The sequence below is a fragment of the Mus musculus genome, chromosome 6 (assembly GCF_000001635.26).
Source record: "Mus musculus strain C57BL/6J chromosome 6, GRCm38.p6 C57BL/6J".
Taxonomy (NCBI): Eukaryota; Metazoa; Chordata; class Mammalia; order Rodentia; family Muridae; genus Mus; species Mus musculus.
Genome location: NC_000072.6, coordinates 66,450,578 through 66,466,818, shown reverse-complemented (window position 1 = coordinate 66,466,818; position 16,241 = coordinate 66,450,578). Strand labels below are relative to the sequence as shown.

At 38.6% G+C, this 16,241-nt stretch overlaps 1 long non-coding RNA gene across 4 annotated transcripts; it reads left to right on the top strand.

The window, feature by feature from the left end:
* The first annotated feature begins 335 nt into the window (after positions 1-335).
* Positions 336-14,876, top strand: 2610300M13Rik. 4 transcript variants are annotated; one of them, XR_377738.2, is made up of 3 exons: positions 336-415; positions 1,054-1,308; positions 13,273-14,876. It is a non-coding gene; the product is annotated as an RIKEN cDNA 2610300M13 gene (long non-coding RNA). The 4 variants fall into 4 exon arrangements; XR_869151.1 differs by having other exon boundaries at positions 12,439-14,876; XR_377739.2 differs by having other exon boundaries at positions 12,375-14,876.
* Positions 14,877-16,241: the final 1,365 nt, after the last annotated feature.

Here is a 16,241-nt window from a genome sequence, read left to right as displayed (position 1 = left end):
TGGAAATTAAATATTCATCAGATATCTTGCTTCAGCTTTCTTAACCCTAAACAATTGTGGAAGATTAGATAGATTGAAGAGAGAAATAAACACAAACTTGAAGATTATAGTTCCGCAGAAAAGTCTCCAGGATGTTTTTAGTTACAGTTTCCTTGCAAGATTTATTTCTTTAAAATATTTTAAAGAATCACATTATTTTCTCCTTTTCTAGTTGTACTCACTAGCTGTTCACAACTTGGACACGGAAGAAAGCCTAGAAGATCTCTACCTAGAATTCACAAAACAAAGCAAGCACATACACGTTGTTTGAAAAGATTCCCTCCTTAGAAGCCTTGGCTCTTTTTGTGAACATTGTTAGGATCTACTCAGTGGAGAGAGCTGTAGTTTTATTCCTTCTGATATCTGAGACCAACAAGTAAGTGTTCACCCTGGAAGTCTCTCATTTTCTTTGACTGTTTCTTATTTTTTATACAAAGACTCACCATGTAGCCCAGGCTAGCCTAGAACATAAGATCTCTTCTGTCTCTTTCCTTAGTGTTGGGACTCCTTGATTTAAAACAATTACCCTTTATTTCTATCTCTTCTTATAGAAAACTGGGTATCTTGGATGTAGTGTTTGCAACTCTTTATTACAATCACTCTTTATCTTTTCCTAGGCTCAATGATTATTACCAGCTGGTTAAAATACAGTGTTTGTAAAACAAACCAGTATTTCCTTGTATACTTTAAAAGTATGATTATATTATATAAACATATTACAACTATTCTCATTTTCTTTAACCAGATAGAAGTTAATGATTAGAGAAATCCACATCTCTACTTAAAAAGTTTTAAAATACTATGAGAGGATATTGATGTAGAGAAAATTTTCATGGAAAATGTATGACATAATAATTACACAGTAATAAAAATATAGGAGCATAAAGACAAAAGAAGTACTGAGATTTTAATTCTGTGATTACACAATTGTGTTTTTACAAGGAGCTAAAACTGTTTGGCTTCAATAGTGTAACTTCCCAAAAGTCACTTTGTTGTGATGTCCCCAAATTCCAGAGCTTTCTCTTTGCCCTCACCCAATCCGACTCACTGGCTCATCTTTGGCTTTTGTGTGGTGTCTTCACTGAGTAAAGCCACGACAGAGGAATGGAACCACAGTCTCCTCCTGAGTCCACATCGTCCCCAGTGCAAACACGTGTTGCAAAGGATTTCAGTTTTACTATTGCAGTCAGTAGAGAAACCAACTGGGGATAAGTTTGAAGGACGTGCTGCTGATCTTAGATGCCTTCTTGAAGTCAACCACATAAGCAGGTAAGTTTTTATGCTCCTTTCGAGTAACTAAGTTTTTCTTTCTTTTTTCTTTTTTTCCATTTTACTTTGTTTTGAAGGGACACAGGGTTATGAGTCAGCGCTTTTAAGAGTCAGGAAGGAACCAATAGAAAAAGAGGATTCCCTGCTCTCTGCCTGTTTGATGGGACTTTATTACTGGAGTTTGCCACATGGCAGCAGTTACCTTAAGGTGGAATTTGGAGATGGCAGTGGAGAGCAGGGAGAAGCAGCACAGAGCATTGAAACGCCATAGAACCCGCACAGATGCAGGCTGGGATGCTTTTACAAAACATTGTTTCTGACGGAAAGTTCGACTTTGCCCCCTCCCCCTTAAATTACAGCAACAGATACAGGGAAGATTATTGTAAGATTATTATTGAAAAGGTTTGCCTGTTCTGTCAGTGTCCCTGAGTGTTAGTGTGGCTTTAATCCCTTACTAGCTATGTGGTAGTGTGAATGAATTTCTTTTTACCTTTTTTATTTTAAAAATAAAAACAAATAAATTACTTCATTACAGAGACACTACCTTCAAAAAATAACAGCATCCACAACAGCCCCTTATTGTCTAGAGTTTGCAACATTCACACTGAAATCTCGGGCAGTGAATACAACTTTGGCCCATTCAAAGGGATTTCTGGTGTGAGGCACATCACATCAAACAGGGCAGCTTTATCGTCCACCATGTTCTTCGTTGCCATGAACTCTGAGAGAACAGAATTTGTTCACAGGGTGAAACACATGTTTATGGTGTGAATAAACTTCTCAGATTCAAATCTGTGTGACATTGGTAGACACAGGAATTCTGAGGCCAAATGGGATGTTTGTGGCCCGTATTTGCATATCAATGCCCAGACACCCTTTTAGGAATACTGCTGCTTCCTGACAATGCTGCTGTCTGAAGTCTGGGGAAAGAAAACCCATAAAAGTTTGGACTCTTACAGGGAAGGTGCGCAGATATCTTGTATTTGGACCTCCTCCTGGCCGAAGAAGAAGGCCCAAGACAGGACCTTTCTCAGACACTGTGTTGCTTTGGCGAGCTTGCCAGCAGAGAGTGCTCTGAGCACTGAAACTCAGAGGAGAGAATCTGTCTCCCAGGTCTGCTGATAGACGGTAACAGAATCACCAGAAGAACAATCTCTAAACAGAGTCAACTATAACTACTAACTCCAGAGATTACCAGATGGCGAAAGGTAAACGGAGGAATCTTACTAACAGGAACCAAGACCACTCACCATCACCAGAACCCAGCACACCCACTTCGCCCAGTCCAGGGAACCCCAACACACCTGAGAACCTAGACCTAGATTTAAAAGCATATCTCATGATGATGGTAGAGGACATCAAGAAGGACTTTAATAAATCACTTAAAGAAATACAGGAGAACACTGCTAAAGAGTTACAAGTCCTTAAAGAAAAACAGGAAAACACAATCAAACAGGTAGAAGTCCTTACAGAAAAAGAGGAAAAAACATACAAACAGGTGATGGAAATGAACAAAACCATACTAGACCTAAAAAGGGAAGTAGACACAATAAAGAAAACTCAAAGCGAGGCAACACTAGAGATAGAAACCCTAGGAAAGAAATCTGGAACCATAGATTTGAGCATCAGCAACAGAATACAAGAGATGGAAGAGAGAATCTCAGGTGCAGAAGATTCCATAGAGAACATCGGCACAACAATCAAAGAAAATGGAAAATGCAAAAAGATCCTAACTCAAAATATCCAGGAAATCCAGGACACAATAAGAAGACCAAACGTACGGATAATAGGAGTGGATGAGAATGAAGATTTTCAACTCAAAGGTCCAGCAAACATCTTCAACAAAATTATTGAAGAAAACTTCCCAAATCTAAAGAATGAGATGCATATGAACATACAAGAAGCCTACAGAACTCCAAATAGACTGGACCAGAAAAGAAATTCCTCCCGACACATAATAATCAGAACATCAAATGCACTAAATAAAGATAGAATACTAAAAGCAGTAAGGGAAAAAGGTCAAGTAACATATAAAGGCAAGCCTATCAGAATTACACCAGATTTTTCACCAGAGACTATGAAAGCCAGAAGAGCCTGGACAGATGTTATACAGACACTAAGAGAACACAAACTGCAGCCCAGGCTACTATACCCAGCCAAACTCTCAATTATCATAGAGGGAGAAACCAAAGTATTCCACGACAAAACCAAATTCACGCATTATCTCTCCACGAATCCAGCCCTTCAAAGGATAATAACAGAAAAAAACCAATACAAGAACGGGAACAACGCCCTAGAAAAAAAAAGAAGGTAATCCCTCAATAACCTAAAAGAAGACAGCCACAAGAACAGAATGCCACCTTTAACAACTAAAATAACAGGAAGCAACAATTACTTTTCCTTAATATCTCTTAACATCAATGGTCTCAACTCGCCAATAAAAAGACATAGACTAACAAACTGGCTACACAAACAAGACCCAACATTTTGCTGCTTACAGGAAACTCATCTCAGAGAAAAAGATAGACACTACCTCAGAATGAAAGGCTGGAAAACAATTTTCCAAGCAAATGGTATGAAGAAACAAGCAGGAGTAGCCATCCTAATATCTGATAAGATTGACTTCCAACCCAAAGTCATCAAAAAAGACAAGGAGGGACACTTCATTCTCATCAAAGGTAAAATCCTCCAAGAGGAACTCTCAATTCTGAATATCTATGCTCCAAATACAAGAGCAGCCACATTCACTAAAGAAACTTTAGTAAAGCTCAAAGCACACATTGCACCTCACACAATAATAGTGGGAGACTTCAACACACCACTTTCACCAATGGACAGATCATGGAAACAGAAACTAAACAGGGACACACTGAAACTAACAGAAGTGATGAAACAAATGGATCTGACAGATATCTACAGAACATTTTATCCTAAAACAAAAGGATATACCTTCTTCTCAGCACCTCATGGTACCTTCTCCAAAATTGACCACATAATAGGTCACAAATCAGGCCTCAACAGATTCAAAAATATTGAAATTGTCCCATGTATCCTATCAGATCACCATGCACTAAGGCTGATCTTCAATAACAAAATAAATAACAGAAAGCCAACATTCACATGGAAACTGAACAACACTCTTCTCAATGATACCTTGGTCAAGGAAGGAATAAAGAAAGAAATTAAAGACTTTTTAGAGTTTAATGAAAATGAAGCCACAACGTACCCAAACCTTTGGGACACAATGAAAGCATTTCTAAGAGGGAAACTCATAGCTATGAGTGCCTTCAAGAAAAAACGGGAGAGAGCACATACTAGCAGCTTGACAACACATCTAAAAGCTCTAGAAAAAAAGGAAGCAAATTCACCCAAGAGGAGTAGACGGCAGGAAATAATCAAACTCAGGGGTGAAATCAACCAAGTGGAAACAAGAAGAACTATTCAAAGAATTAACCAAACGAGGAGTTGGTTCTTTGAGAAAATCAACAAGATAGATAAACCCTTAGCTAGACTCACTAAAGGGCACAGGGACAAAATCCTAATTAACAAAATCAGAAATGAAAAGGGAGACATAACAACAGATCCTGAAGAAATCCAAAACACCATCAGATCCTTCTACAAAAGGCTATACTCAACAAAACTGGAAAACCTGGACGAAATGGACAAATTTCTGGACAGATACCAGGTACCAAAGTTGAATCAGGATCAAGTTGACCTTCTAAACAGTCCCATATCCCCTAAAGAAATAGAAGCAGTTATTAATAGTCTCCCAGCCAAAAAAAGCCCAGGACCAGACGGGTTTAGTGCAGAGTTCTATCAGACCTTCAAAGAAGATCTAACTCCAGTTCTGCACAAACTTTTTCACAAGATAGAAGTAGAAGGTATTCTACCCAACTCATTTTATGAAGCCACTATTACTCTGATACCTAAACCACAGAAAGATCCAACAAAGATAGAGAACTTCAGACCAATTTCTCTTATGAACATCGATGCAAAAATTCTTAATAAAATTCTCGCTAACCGAATCCAAGAACACATTAAAGCAATCATCCATCCTGACCAAGTAGGTTTTATTCCAGGGATGCAGGGATGGTTTAATATACGAAAATCCATCAATGTAATCCATTATATAAACAAACTCAAAGACAAAAACCACATGATCATCTCCTTAGATGCAGAAAAAGCATTTGACAAGATCCAACACCCATTCATGATAAAAGTTCTGGAAAGATCAGGAATTCAAGGCCAATACCTAAACATGATAAAAGCAATCTACAGCAAACCAGTAGCCAACATCAAAGTAAATGGAGAGAAGCTGGAAGCAATCCCACTAAAATCAGGGACTAGACAAGGCTGCCCACTTTCTCCCTACCTTTTCAACATAGTACTTGAAGTATTAGCCAGAGCAATTCGACAACAAAAGGAGATCAAGGGGATACAAATTGGAAAAGAGGAAGTCAAAATATCACTTTTTGCAGATGATATGATAGTATATATAAGTGACCCTAAAAATTCCAACAGAGAACTCCTAAACCTGATAAACAGCTTCGGTGAAGTAGCTGGATATAAAATTAACTCAAACAAGTCAATGGCCTTTCTCTACACAAAGAATAAACAGGCTGAGAAAGAAATTAGGGAAACAACACCCTTCTCAATAGCCACAAATAATATAAAATATCTCGGCGTGACTCTAACGAAGGAAGTGAAAGATCTGTATGATAAAAACTTCAAGTCCCTGAAGAAAGAAATTAAAGAAGATCTCAGAAGATGGAAAGATCTCCCATGCTCATGGATTGGCAGGACCAACATTGTAAAAATGGCTATCTTGCCAAAAGCAATCTACAGATTCAATGCAATCCCCATTAAAATTCCAACTCAATTCTTCAACGAATTAGAAGGAGCAATTTGCAAATTCATCTGGAATAACAAAAAACCGAGGATAGCAAAAACTCTTCTCAAGGATAAAAGAACCTCTGGTGGAATCACCATGCCTGACCTAAAGCTTTACTACAGAGCAATTGTGATAAAAACTGCATGGTACTGGTATAGAGACAGACAAGTGGACCAATGGAATAGAATTGAAGACCCAGAAATGAACCCACACACCTATGGTCACTTGATCTTCGACAAGGGAGCCAAAACCATCCAGTGGAAGAAAGACAGCATTTTCAACAATTGGTGCTGGCACAACTGGTTGTTATCATGTAGAAGAATGCGAATCGATCCATACTTATCTCCTTGTACTAAGGTCAAATCTAAGTGGATCAAGGAACTTCACATAAAACCAGAGACACTGAAACTTATAGAGGAGAAAGTGGGGAAAAGCCTTGAAGATATGGGCACAGGGGAAAAATTCCTGAACAGAACAGCAATGGCTTGTGCTGTAAGATCGAGAATTGACAAATGGGACCTAATGAAACTCCAAAGTTTCTGCAAGGCAAAAGACACTGTCTATAAGACAAAAAGACCACCAACAGACTGGGAAAGGATCTTTACCTATCCTAAATCAGATAGGGGACTAATATCCAACATATATAAAGAACTCAAGAAGGTGGACCTCAGAAAATCAAATAACCCCCTTAAAAAATGGGGCTCAGAACTGAACAAAGAATTCTCACCTGAGGAATACCGAATGGCAGAGAAGCACCTGAAAAAATGTTCAACATCCTTAATCATCAGGGAAATGCAAATCAAAACAACCCTGAGATTCCACCTCACACCAGTGAGAATGGCTAAGATCAAAAATTCAGGTGACAGCAGATGCTGGCGAGGATGTGGAGAAAGAGGAACACTCCTCCATTGTTGGTGGGATTGCAGGCTTGTACAACCACTCTGGAAATCAGTCTGGCGGTTCCTCAGAAAATTGGACATAGTACTACCGGAGGATCCAGCAATACCTCTCCTGGGCATATATCCAGAAGAAGCCCCAACTGGTAAGAAGGACACATGCTCCACTATGTTCATAGCAGCCTTATTTATAATAGCCAGAAACTGGAAAGAACCCAGATGCCCCTCAACAGAGGAATGGATACAGAAAATGTGGTACATCTACACAATGGAGTACTACTCAGCTATTAAAAAGAATGAATTTATGAAATTCCTAGCCAAATGGATGGACCTGGAGAGCATCATCCTGAGTGAGGTAACACAATCACAAAGGAACTCACACAATATGTACTCACTGATAAGTGGATACTAGCCCAAAACCTAGGATACCCACGATATAAGATACAATTTCCTAAACACATGAAACTCAAGAAAAATGAAGACTGAAGTGTGGACACTAGGCCCCTCCTTAGAAGTGGGAACAAAACACCCATGGAAGGAGTTACAGAAACAAAGTATGGAGCTGAGATGAAAGGATGGACCATGTAGAGACTGCCATATCCAGGGATCCACCCCATAATCAGCTTCCAAATGCTGACACCATTGCATACACTAGCAAGATTTTACTGAAAGGACCCAGACGTAGCTGTCTCTTGTGAGACTATGCCGGGGCCTAGCAAACACAGAAGTGGATGCTCACAGTCAGCTAATGGATGGATCACAGGGCTCCCAATGGAGGAGCTAGAGAAAGTACCCAAGGAGCTAAAGGGATCTTCAACCCTATAGGTGGAACAACATTATGAACTAACCAGTACCCCTGAGCTCTTGACTCTAGCTGCATATGTATCAAAAGATGGCCTAGTCGGCCATCACTGGAAAGAGAGGCCCATTGGACACGCAGACTTTGTGTGCCCCGGTACAGGGGAACGCCAGGGCCAAAGGGGGGGAGTGGGTGGGTAGGGGAGTGGGGGTGGGTGGGTAAGGGGGACTTTTGGTATAGCATTGGAAATGTAAATGAGCTAAATACCTAATAAAAAATGGAAAAAAAAAAAAGAAAAAAAAAAAAAAAAAAAAAAAAAAAAAAGTTTGGACTCACTTGTCAAAGCCCTCGATTCTCTTTCTTTCTTTCTTTCTTTTTTTTTTTTCTTCTTGCTTTGGAAAAACTGTGAAGCAGGGTCACTAAGTTCCATTCGCCATAGTTTTATTATGTTTTAAATGAAGCGATTGAACCAGCATAGAGTCCAGACAGACACTCCCAGGCTGCTGTGAAGGCATCCCAAGGCCATTTAAAGGCAGTTTCTTTAGGGCATGAGACTGCTTCTCTCCTCCTCTTGCTTTACCTCTCCCCTCTTCCCCACAAAGAGGACTTGGGAGGTAGCTCAGTGGTAGAACACTTGCTTACCTTGCCCAAGGCTTGGGTTGACCCCAAGCAGCTGAATTTAAAAAGCCTGTACAACTTCCCCACCCTCGGAATACAAATTATGTAATAAAGGGCTCTTTTAGCTATTGAAAATCAAATTTTAGAGTAGAAGTCATTTTAAAAACAATTTCATGCCAAGGGGGTCTTGCAAGGCTGTGCTGTTTCCAGCACTTATGTGAATAAGAATACCACCCCAGATTCCTTGTATCACTAAAAAATAGCGGAACAGAAATCTGGAAAACACATCTATATACAGTTTGGCCAAAATGGATGAGTAGTTGTGGGGAGAAAGAAATCTAATTTCTTCCCCTCCATGCTGATGAATATTGGGGTATTTTAGCTGAAAGAGATTCATTCCCACAGAGGCACAAGGACTAAATTGCCAAGTCCTAGAAGAGCTGCTGCCAGTGAGAGCTGCTATTGGTCTTAAAGCCTAGTATGTCTGCTTGGAATCCATTAGGTTTCAAATTCAGGGCAAGCTCACTCAGTGTTCTCATCCAGCTACTACCCTAACCATCTCCCTCCCAGGGTCTGGGCTTCTACTTGCCTTCCCCTAGCCTGATCCCTGTATAACTCAGCCATTTTGACTATGCAGGTCTTTTGGTCTCTTGACCCTGACCACCTCTCTTGGTTGCTGGCTCTTCTCTTGCTCTCTCTTCCTCCTCTTGTAGTCTGGTTTAGTCTGAAAGCCATTCTCGGCTTGGACTCTTATCTCTTCTGTCTGCTTTCTCCCTTATATCTACAATAAACATTTTCTCAATACTGTAGTATTACTCATGTTCTTTTCTTTTCCTTTCATCTTTTTTTCATTCACTATCTCCAAGGCCATTTTCCTCGTAGATAACATATTAATCTCCTACAACAATCCATTGTTCCACATGTGTCTGCTTTTGTTTTTTGCACAACCTAACAATATATTTACTTTAACATTTCCCTTTTGCAATGATTCTAAAAATATTTTCCCAACAAACAACAATGCTCAAATTCTTAGCTTATTAGCATACATCTTACATGAGTATGTGTATATAGATTGTCTCTATATAGCATCGTGGTTTTTCTTTTTGTTTTTTACATCATGTACTTAGTACCAAATGGACTTATAAATAAATGCTCATATAAAGTTTTTAACTTGACTCAACTTAATTTTTTTATAGTAAAACTAAAATTAAAATAATGATAATGGCCAATGATCTTTAGTCTCTCTTTGGGATAATTAACACGAGTTTTAATTTTAAAATCTGCTCTCAAAAAGCAGACATTCATAATCATATAATTCTGGTCAAAATGTTGTAAATTAAGAGATGATGCTCCTACTCCAGGATACATTTATTTCCTGTTATTGTACAATTCTCCTCCATTTAAATGAGAATAACTTATGTCTGTATTATAAAATATACTCACTGGTAAATGAATGTTTATATAAATACAAAATTTTAAGGATTTTAAGGATATTTTTAAAAGCAAACAAATGAACAAATGGCTATTTTAAGATCTTTATTAGAGCCAGACCAATGTAAAAATATTCATATATATCTCAGAATACTGTGTGTCTGTATTATCTTTTAAGACTGCTATGCTCATACCTTTGGCTGCTTTGTCCTAAAAGGATCACAGCAGGACTTGTTAAATGTCAGTACTTCTTCACAAAAGGAGAAGATGAACTCACATTCACAGATGTCATCTGGTGGTGCTCTTAGCTTTTGAGTTGTGGAAGTTAGTGGCCTGTAAAGCAGGTATTCCAGGGCCTGGAGAGATAGCTTAGCAGTTCAGAGCCATTTCCTAGTCTATTGGAGGATGGAAGTTTAGATCTCTGGGCCTACATGAGGTAGCTCACAAACACTAATAATTCCTTGGGATCGGATACTGTTTTCTGGCTTCTGTGGGTGTGCACTCTCTTTTACATCTTAATTTCTGTCTCTGTTTGTCTGTCTGTCTGTCTGTTCCCCCCCCCCCCAATAAAATAAAATGACTCTAAAAATAATATATTCTAAACAAGATTATACAAAGACTGTTAGGTCTGCTATAGAAGATGGGCAATAATGAGTGATAAGAGGGCTATAGATGGTTGGTTTTGTATGGACTTACCTTATCTCAACTTATCTTCCATGGAGGTGTGGTTTTGCCTGAGAATTTAAATTTGTTGCCAAAGAAACAGGAAAGGAACGCTGTATTTGTACAGACTATCTTTACCCAGCCACTGCACATTTGATGTCTTGGTCCTCATTGGAGCATTCTGATGATGCAGCTGCAGTCGTCATGTTCTTCTTTTGTGTTAGGTTTTCCCCAGAAATAGACTGTTTTTGACGATTCATTTTTTCATGACTGCATGTCTTTAGCTCACATTTTGCTTAGCACTGGGATTTTGTCATTAGTGCTCTGTTTTTGAGTAACTCAGATGTATTCCTGCTTAAGTACCCTTCCCCATTGTATTCACATGCGTAGTGCTTTGGAGAGTATTTTAATACTCTCAATATTAAATAATATTAAGATATTCAGATAATAATATCTGAACAATTTTCCCAGTCTTTTATTGTCCTTCCTTTTACTTCTGTTTAATCTTAAAAGGAAATCAACCAACCAACCAACCAACCAACCAACCAACCTACCTACCAACCAATCAAACCTGCAGATCTCTGTTGCAGGGCTCAGCTTTAGCATGTGTATTTGAGAGACCCAGAGTTAGATCTCCCCTGATAGGCAGACAGACAGGGAGAGGAACCATGGCTCCGTAATAAAGATAGTGAATTTCCAAGCTGGTTAGTTTCTCTCTCAATTGACTTGAGACAAAAGCCTGGAATCCTTTTCTCCTACCAGTAGGCCCCGGTGGATGGACTGACTTAACACGTTCAAAGCCACATCCTGACTTGTCATATAACAGTTGGGACCAGTCAGCCATCCTATCTATCTTCAAACTGGCCAGCCCTACAGTAGGGAGGAAGTCTCTTAAAAGACTCTTAAAAGTGCCACACCCTCCCTTTCTTGTTCTGTGTGTGTCTGCTGCATAAGCAACATTTCCTCACTTCCAATAAACACCTTTATCCAACTGCTTTTTTTCTGCCATGTTTGAGATTTCTCTGCTGCTACCTTTTAGATTTTCTCTTTTAAATTCTTTAACTAACAGAGAAAACTAACCTAACCCAGACCCCTAGACTGTATCATTTCAAGACAATGGACATTAATACAATTGCAACTGGTTTCCTGTGTTGGTTTTAGACTATTTTCAACTTCTATCTGAAACGCTTCAAACTTCAGAGGTCATTTCTTTTTTATTTTTTTTTATTTTTTATTTATTAGGTATTTTCTTCATTTACATTTCCAATGCTATCCAAAAGTCCCCCATACCCACCCCCCCCACTCCCCTACCCACCCACTCCCACTTCTTGGCCCTGGCGTTCCAGAGGTCATTTCTATGTGTAGAGCTAAAATGGATCCCTACATAGATTATGGCAGAAATGAGCATGCGAGGTTCAGAGGCTAAGTTATAAAGAGACTTTGCTATTTCTTAGGCCTCTGTACTGGAAGAAATGGGCTGCCAGATTAAAGGGCAGTCCGACCTCTTGGGGGTGATGTGATGAGAGAAAAACAGAGTCTAGCACAGTACAATGGTCAAGTCTAGAAGGACCCACATCTGGCAGTATAGCTATCAGCTACTTCATTGCTCAGTTCACCTTAGCGTGAACCTAAATTTTTAAGCCATTGAGTTTTTCAGCAATTTTGTGTGCAGTTGGAGCTGCATAGGCCCATGGCATTTTTCAAATGTATCTTTCTTTTCTATCTACCTTATTTCCTATTATTCTTTTCATTTTCTTTTCCCCTAAAGGTAACTTTCTGTTCCTGCTGATGTAATTTTTTCCCCCACATATCCTTTATGGTTCTATTAATAGCTGTGGTCTCAGATGCTCAAACGTGGCCAGTGTGAATCAATGTCTTCCTGCTGCCTGCTGATGAAGATGGAAAACTCCCAGCTACCCAGGCAGCACCATGTCTGCCTATATGCTGCAATGCTTCCCATCATGAAAACAGTGGACTAAACCGTGAACTGTAAACCAGCCCCAATTAAATGTTTTCTTTACGAGAGTTGCTGTGGCCATGGTGTCTCGTCTCAGAAATAGAAACCCTAACTAGGACAACTGACAATAAGTAATGTTTCTTAAGTCCCTATTTAAGTGCTAAAGTAGACTACTGCTGCTTTTATAGAAGCAACAGTAATGCTTTCACTTTAAAGGTGAGAAAAACTGCACATTAAGAACTGTTTAAAACCTGCTCCAGTTCACTTAAGAAGTAAATCAAGGGCAGAATTTGAACCTCTAGATCTTTGTGGTGAAGACAGTCCAGTCATGACTGCTACTCTTGATATGACCTTTCTGTCCATGGGATTTGATAATAATTTTTGAATGCACTTAATATTTTTTAACACTAAATAGCTTTTATAAACACATTAAGTGGTCATGGTGATCCCACTCAATAATTTTACCAGATGCCAGAATATTTTCCTCAGCATTTCACAGTTAGCATTGCATATTGCCATCTTTTATTTGACGTGGTCCTTACAATATTTATAAAGAACGTATAGCATTTTTTTATGTGAAAATGATGAGTGACTTGATGTGAGTCTTTCAGTTGTGTGTGGAAATGTGGACAGAGAATTCTTGTGGAATGTCTATGTCTTTAGGCCATTCCTACACTGAAACTTGGAGCCCTTACTATGTTATTTGCAGAAAGAGTCTTCAGAGAAGTAACTAAAGAGAACCTGGAATTGCTATTGTCATTGTGAGCAGAGAAGAGTCACAACATTCTCTCAACATGCATACAAAGGAGAAAACCTATGAGAATACACTGAGAAGATTACCACCTGCGAGCCAACAAGAGAAATCTCTCCTTGAGTCAACTTGGCTGAATCCTGACCTTAGACTTTAAATCTCCAGAACATTGAAATATAAATTTCTATTGCTTAACATATCTAAAAAGCAATAATTTTTCATAGCAGGTTCATATCTCTATCTATGACTAATTATCTATTTTATACCTTATAATATATTTAGCATTAATGCTCCATGGACAGTGATTAGATCACACATTTGTGTAGTTCATCCTTCATATTTCATCACTTCACAGGTTTAAGTGAAAGAAGCCAATCATGTAAACTTGTCTTGTAGATTTGAACCAAGATCCAAAGAGGTTCAAAGACTGGGCCAGAAGAGAAGAGCAGATGTGGATCCCAAGGCCCACCTCCAGCCACAAGGGTCTGGTGCTTCCAACACTTCACTGGGCAATGTGGGAAATGAATGTTTCACCATTCTTGTTGTTAATCACCATTTCTTATTTTCATAACATTGTATGATGGAACATAACTATGGAAACTGAATAATTAAAACTATCTCCTAATAGAGCAGGAAAAAATAATACAACATCATATACAAAAAATGATATAGAAATTCAACTTTCTCAAGATATGACAAGGCAAATGTATTGAGCAAATGTTATTTTTTAACTTCTCATACAAAATGCTGTATTATTTCCATGTGTAAAAGGGAAAATGTAAACCTATTTATGCACTTTTATTTTTAATGAAAAGCTATCTCAGGTGGCTCAAGGACATGCCTGTGTCCCTCCATCTGTCAAATCAGGCTGTGCAGGCGATTCACTGCTCTGTGGTAGGGATACAATGTGCAAATGATGGGAGCTGGAACCATCAATAAACTTGTCCCCGTGAAAATGATGACAGAATCTCTTGCTATTATTTAGAGCTATTTAAACAGCTAACTCAAAAGGATGCCAGCTGGTGACCTTGTTGCTAGACTCAGAAAGAAGAAAATAATTAAATTAGCATGACTTTTCAAATTCATTCTCACTTGGTAGAGGTCTGGAATTGATCATCATGGCAGCATGTGAAAACTTGCTTCATAGTGTTTGGCGACAGTACTATTCAATAGATGAACAGCATGCAAAGGCTGATGATAATGTCAATTGTCATTTTTATTAAGTTTACTCAGTCAAAACTCAGACCTACAAGTTCGATCACAGAGTCTCAGTTTCCTTCTATTTCAAAGATGAAGGATAATTAAACTCCACCAAAATCTCCACTGAAGAGAGGCGTCTTAATGCAGTCAAGGTGTGCATCGGTCCTCACCTTAACCTCATTCCAGCTGTTCTTCTCACCTGTATTGTGTTTAAAAACAAAATGTGACTGGCTGTAGAACAGTGTGAAAAGAAAGTATTAGGATAACACACACACTATTGTCTGATCTTTTGTAGTTTATTACATTTATTACATTCTTCCTTACCTTTTTTCCTCATAAAAATAAACCAATGAATTAAGAAAGATAGTGGCTTGTTTTTATCTCAGAGTAATGTTCAGAAGTGTAAAATGTTCAAGATGAGGCCTTTGAGGCCAACCCCTTTGTCCCAGCCTCTTTATGCCCCTTGGCTGCAAGTACAGTGAGTGCCATATATGTGAAAAGAAGCATTAGGCTGTGACAACTCTACTTTTGGAACATTATTTTAACAACTTGGATAATAATATGTGTATGTTTATGAGAATCTGATTACCTAGTTTTGCTATAGCTAGATGCCATGACTTGAAAAGAGAGTCATTGTAAATACATAAAGATGAAAAAGTGCAGTGTGTGAAGTTACTTGTTTTAGTTAAAATATCTATATTTGCTCATCAGAGATGGAAGAATCCAAATCATACAATGGATCAGAAACTCTTTAAGTGAGTCACTAATAATTCAGATTATCTAGTAAAAAGCAGAGAGCTAAGAACACCTGTACGTAGGCAGGCAATGAATTGATCACTTGTAAAGTTTCAAATAATATTCTTTGGTGAACCTAGCTGTATACTAGTTTCCTTCTTTCCTTCCCTTACCACCCTCTCCTCTTTATACTTTCTTTTTTTTTCTCTTTCCTTCCTTTCTTTGTGGTGATTCAAATTGAGTCCAGGGCCCATACTAAATATACTCTACTCCTATTACAAGAGAATTTAACTTCAAATTATATATTATGCATTTGAATGTGTCCTGCATTGGTAGCTGATTTATGAAAATATATTGTTACAATCTGACTTTTGTATTTGATAAGGTGCAAAGTCAAGAATTAATACATATTCTGGGGAAAATGTCTTAGCATAATTGGTCGTTAATGGGTTGAAAGCAGGCAATACACTAGCAATGTTCCAGAGCTGTGTAACTTTTCTTTAGTCAGAGTGTGAAGGCTATAGAGGTCTTCCAATAGATTGAGTGAGAATATCTAGTGTCTTAGGGTTTCCGTTGCTGCGAAAAGACCATGACCAAGGCAACTCTTATAAGGGACAGCATTTAATTGTAGCTAGCTTACAGATTCAGTCCATTATGATCATAGCAGAAAGGCAAAGTTCAGACAGGCATTGTGCTGGAGGGGGAGCTGAGAGATCTGTATCTTCATCCAAAGGAAGCCAGGAGAAGACTGACTCCCATATGGTTAAAAGGAGGGCCTTATTGTACACCCCTAGAGTGACACACTTCCTCCAACAAGGCCACAGCTCCTAATATTACCACTCCCTGGACCAGACATATTCAAACCACCACATTCTAGTCTCTGGCCTCCATAGGTTTGTTCAAACACATGAGTCTATGGGAGCCATACCTAGTCATAGCATAATAAAAACTACAGTTAGTCCAACTTCCAAAGTTCCCATAGTCTATAGCAC